This window comes from Stegostoma tigrinum, chromosome 10, assembly GCF_030684315.1.
Source record: "Stegostoma tigrinum isolate sSteTig4 chromosome 10, sSteTig4.hap1, whole genome shotgun sequence".
Lineage (NCBI taxonomy): Eukaryota > Metazoa > Chordata > Chondrichthyes > Orectolobiformes > Stegostomatidae > Stegostoma > Stegostoma tigrinum.
Window position 1 is genome coordinate 34,666,783 of NC_081363.1, and position 6,000 is coordinate 34,672,782.

Sequence of the window (6,000 nt, forward strand, 5' to 3'; positions counted from 1 at the left end):
AAATCTTATTCTAAGCACTTCTCCACATGTCATTTTCAACATTGTTTAGATTCAACTTTTTAAAAATGATTATTGCATTAATTAGCAAATCCATGCAAAATACTGAAATCTGAATACAAACAGAAAATTTTGAAAATACTCAGCAGTTCTCACAGCACTTGTGGCAAGAGAAACAGAGTTAACTAAGCAGGTATATGACCTTTCATCAATATACAATATATCATGGTTATGGTTTTAATATTATGTGGAGTTCATGCATTATCTTGTTTTTGACTAGTATAGAAAGAAAGCCGATATAAAAATTACTTTAACTCTGCCAATAATAACTCCCCTGAGAGCACTCATCTGCAATAGCTTTCCATTCATAAGAAGGCAAGAGCTACTAGAAAGAACTATGAATGCTATGCCTTGCTATCAATCACTCTTTAACAATGTTGCAAGTTCTTAAAAAAATGTTTGAATCATATTTACAATCTGGGAAATCTTTTATTGTCGGAATGATAGCCCTGGGGAAACCTCCTGAACTTCCTGCTGACAGTTCTTATATAGATGTGATTCTCCAAAGGAAAAGCATTTCATACATAGCAAATGCACTTGTTTGGAAAATGTTTGCTTGTAATGGTTTATACCTTGTTTATATTGTAACCTCACATGAGTGGGAAGTATCAATTTAATGGAGAAATCAAGATCACAATAGAAAGAATTGCCTAAATAAATTTATGCCATTTTACTTGTCATTGTTTTGACATGCTTAACTTTGATTCATTTATTGTCAGGAATGGAGTCTTTCATTCCTGCTTGCAGTTGTTAATTGCCATGTTTCCACTTGGACTGATTTGTTGCTCTTTATGTAAGTGGCAGTTCAGTTATTCAAGTGCAAGTGTATTGTGTAACACAAACGATGCTTGAAATGTGACATCTAAGGTGTGGCGAGAAAAGGTGGCATCTGAATGCTAAAATGAGATGTTTACCTCCTTATAAATACCTGTATACACATCTTATTAGCTTCTTATTATATGTTTTTCTGTTCATTTTAACCTGTCACACTGTAATTACACCTGCCACGAGAAGAATTACTACAGTGATATAAGTTTACGCAGGAAACCTCCATTATAAAAGTGGGTACAGGAAATTTCAATGGAAAAGAAATGAAACCCATCTTTTGTGTTGTGTATATGAAGGAGAGTTAATTTTAACTAAATTAATCAAATTTTATTTTGACTATGTTAGTATGGACTTGTGAAATTTCTTCGTCTTTCTTTTCACTTTTTCTGGACAGTCACAAAGATGATTCATTCTTTATTTAAGACTAATTAATTTGAAAAGATTGAGAACAGATACCTGAAGTTGTTTTTAAAGGAGACGCTAAAAGGACGTTGAGACTTTTTTTTTCAGAAGAGAAATTTTGGAAGTCACTTGACTTAAGCTGGTTGCTTCAACTTGTTTACTGGAAATCACAATCCTACTTTTATGGTAATAAAATGTGAGGCTGGATGAACACAGCAGGCCCAGCAGCATCTCAGGAGCACAAAAGCTGACGTTTCGGGCCTAGACCCTTCATCAGATAGGGGGATGGGGTGACGGTTCTGGAATAAATAGGGAGAGATGGGGAGGTGGACCGAAGATGGAGAGAAAAGAAGTTAGGTGGAGAGGAGAGTATAGGTGGGGAGGTGGGGAGAGGATAGGTCAGTCCAGGGAAGACGGACAGGTCAAGGAGGTGGGATGAGGTTAGTAGGTAGGAGATGGAGGTGCTGCTTGGGGTGGGAGGAAGGCATGGGTGAGAGGAAGAACAGGTTAGGGAGGCAGAGACAGGTTGGACTGGTTTTGGGATGCAGATGATGTTCAGAGTTCATCTGAGATACAGACTACTAAGAAAGATAGAGAAGCTACCTGGCTCATCTTTTTGAGAAAACCTTTTCAAAGACTCCACTGATTGAAGAACTGATTCTATCATTTAAAATCAGGTCTATTGAAATGAAGGAAATTTAACGTTCAGTGAAATCATGTCAATTTTATTCCAATCAATGATGATCCAGTCAGGTCATGTATTCTTTATAGATCTAAGGGCAAAATCAAACAAATAGGCTAATGACTTCTGGATATTTGAGTTTAAACACACATCTGTAATTTTTGCATCAATAATGATGAGAGCTGTTAACTTGAGTTACTCTCGTTGCAAATTATGGCCTTTGGTGCAATAAACCTGCCTATGTGACTTGTGCTTATCGTGGAAGTTATGCAGTACTGGATCTCACAGCCACTAAAACTGTTCTTTCATGCTGAGGTTGTCCATGGTGCTGAAAGCGCTGTAACTATACCGAGAGAAACCTCGGTGTTAATTTACCGTTCATCCTATCCCAAAGAGCTTTCCAGCCAATGAAGCAATTTTTCAAATGTGGTCGAGGAAACCGTGTAAGTACCACGCTAAATTGTTTCAGAGCTTCATACTAGGCTGCTCAGGCTATGCTTAGAATTTAAATCCCACAACTGCACAACACATTTTGAACCTTTTGATGTTGGATTTCTGGTGAGTGCGACTGCAACAGAAAGAGAAAATATCAGAAACTGTGAAAATTTTTTTTTACGGTCACACACGGTTATTAATATTTTTGTAAAGCTCCATGAAAACATCAGAAGACTATTTTTTAAGCGAAACACTAGTAAATGTGTTGTGGGAAAGTTAAATCGAGAGCATATCAATTTCACAATTAAAACTGTTTAGCAATTCCATTGAGACATTCTGCAATTGTTTCAGGCTATGGAAAGAATAATCCACAAATAAAGATATCGATGTAGTTTAGGATCATTATACTTCAAATTCTTCCAATGTTTTCAAATAGCCATTCCGTTAACATTGCTTTGACTCACAAAGTGCCTAAAAGATAAATTCATTATTGTCAAGAGCTTTCCTTATCCAATGCTACAATATATACTTTTCCCAGATCTCCATCTCAAACAGTGCCTCTAGATGTTGAAGCAAGAAAATTTCATCGAGCGGCAGGCCCAGACTTTTGATACTGGAGATGGAGATGTGAAGTCTGCGTGTAGAGCATTCAGACTACACGCTGTCCTTTTGATCTCACTCAAGTAAGCGAGGCATGGGCACCACAGTCTGAATGGGTGGATGTGCAATGGTCCAGGCCGCAACAATATGACCTATCTGCACATGTTCCAGACATTCTACTCAAGCGGGAACAATCATAAAGAACATTGAACCATAACTTTAAAATACCTTTCAAGAAACGAAAATCATTCATCCCTCAGATTACTTTGAATCTACCCACTTTTAACTGACTGAATGTCCCAATTGCAATGAATGCTTAACAATTCAAAAGATTGCGCACGCCCTTTGCATTCGCGGTCATGATTTATGGCTATTTCTAGCTTAAATTTAGAAGGTGATTATAAAAGACAGTATAAAAAAAAGATAAGAAGTAAAACTCAGTGCCAGGCAAAGGATCTTGTTGGGGCCGAAGGGAAGATAACTTCTAGATTCAGGGAAGCAAGAAACAATGAAAATATGAAATGTGGCAGGCAGCCTATGACTCCCCCTCGTGGCTCGCTGTCAGAGACCGAAGAAAAACATTAGCGAGCATCAGGGGTGCCAATTCGCCCTGTAATATACAATGGAGAACACTCTTGAAGAATTCGGATGAATGGAAATGATGCACATACATAATTACCCAAAACAGTCAGAGTGCAAGCAGAAGAATTTACAAACAACTGACAGATAGGATTTAAGATCTTGTAAGTTCATAAAGTTCAGATTTTTTTACACATCTGTTGTTGGGTTACCCATCAGATACTGTGTTGTTGAGTTTTGTGCTCTCCCAGGACCTTGAAACCTCCTGTAACCAACAGTGTAGTTCAGAATGTGGCCAGTAATAAGAAATTATAATTGTGGAGGACTTTTTTTAGCTTTATTCATTCACAGGATGAAGGCGTCATTTCCCCCGACAGAATTTATTGCCCATCCCTAAATGCCCCAGAGGGCAGTTAAGAGTCAACCACATTGTTGTGAGTCTAGAGTCACATGTAAGCCAGACCAGGTAAGGATGGCAGTTTCCTTCCCTAAATGTCATTACTGAACCAGATGGGTTTTTCCTGACAATCAACAATGGAGTCATGGTCATCATTAAATCCTTAATTCCAGATTGTTATCAAATTCAACTTCCACCATCTGCTAAGGTGGGATTTGAATCCAGGTCCCCAGAATGTTATCTGAGTCTCTGGATTAACAGTCCAGTGATAATACCATTAGGCCATTTGCTCCACAATTTGGGATGCTGAGACTGTTCTCTCAGAGAAAACATAGCAGAAAATTACTAGAGATTTAAAGCAAAAATTCAAGATCTGAATTATTTAGAAGAAGTAGAGAGTGAGATTTTGTTTTGTTATTGGGGATTCAGTGACATAGGTCATATTGTAAAATTACCACTCAGGAAGTGAGGAAAAGAATAGGTGGTATTTCTGTTGAGAGAGGATCTTTGGAATATGACCATGACAGGAAATGGTCCATGTACTGTTTTCGAGAAAAAAAGAACAATTGGAAAGACATTGTAAGACACTGAAAATGCAAATAAAACTCTAAAAATATAATTTTAAAAACAAAGATTGCATTTTCTAAAGCAAAAGGAGAAAGAACACCTCTTCGATTTGACCATATTTCATCTGATTCCAACTCAGCCATTTGTAAATACTGGACAAGTCAGGCAGTGTATATGGAGAGAGAAAATCACAATAATTCAGGTTGTTAAGCTTTCATTATAACTGACAAAAATTGAGGCAAAATAAGTTTTGAGCAGATGCAAAGAAAGGAAGCAATAGAATAGAATCCCTACAATGTGGAAACAGGCCCTTTGGCCCAACAAGCCCACACTGAATCTCAGGGCATTCCATCCAGACCCATCCCCCATTAGCCCACCTAATCAACACAGCCCTGAGCACTATGGACAATTTAGCTTGGCCGATATACCTAGCCTGCACATATTTAGACTGTGGGAGGAAACTGGACACCCAGAGCTAACCCATACAGATACAGAGAGAATGTGCAAACTCCACACTGACAGTTGCCTGAGGCTGGAATCAAACCCAGGTCCCTGGTGCTGTGTGGCAGCAATGCGAACCACTGAGCTACCGTGCTGCCCTAAAAAATGGCAAAAACTAAAGGGTTGCTCAGCAAAAGGATGGTTGGCAGGATAGTTTAAATTATGTTGTGATATCTGAGTCATATGTTTTAGAATATAATCTGTATTTTTGGAAATTAATATTTTAACATTAGCAAATTGGTGAAAATTCACCTAAAACTGGTAAACATCTGATGTGATGCAATATAACTAAAGTGGGAGGTCATACACTTAAAAGGTCAGAAGAAAAGATTTAAAATGCTGAGTAGAAAACTGAATATGACCAAACAGAAAACAGAAACTGAAAAGTGAAACAGAAAATGTTAAGCAAATGGACAAATAGTTGGCAAATAGAGCAGAATGTGGGAAAATGTGATGTTGTTCATTTTGGAAAGGAGAACAAAAGAACTGAGTGTTATTTAAGCACAAAAATCTTCAGCACAAAGGGACTTGGGAGTACCCATGCATGAGACATAGAAAACTAGCACACAGGTACAGCAAGTAATTAGGAAAGTGGATGGAACGTTGGCACTTAATTCAGGGAGGTTGGAATACAAGAATAGGGAACTGTTCAAGGCACTCGTAAGACCACATCTGGAATACTGTGAGCTATTTCTGTCCCCTTTTCTAACAAAATATATCATTTCATTGGAGACAGTTCAGAGACAGTTTTATAGGATAATCACTGATATGGAGTGATTGTTTTATGAGCAGGGTTTTCATCTGAGTTCAAAAGAATGAGAGCTGACCTCACTGACGTATATAAGATTCTTATGGAGTTTGGCAGGGTCAATACTGAGAGGATGTTTCCTTCATAGGAGAGTCTAGGATGAAGAGCAGAGTCTCGGAATTAAGCTAGCAGTTTAAGACTGAG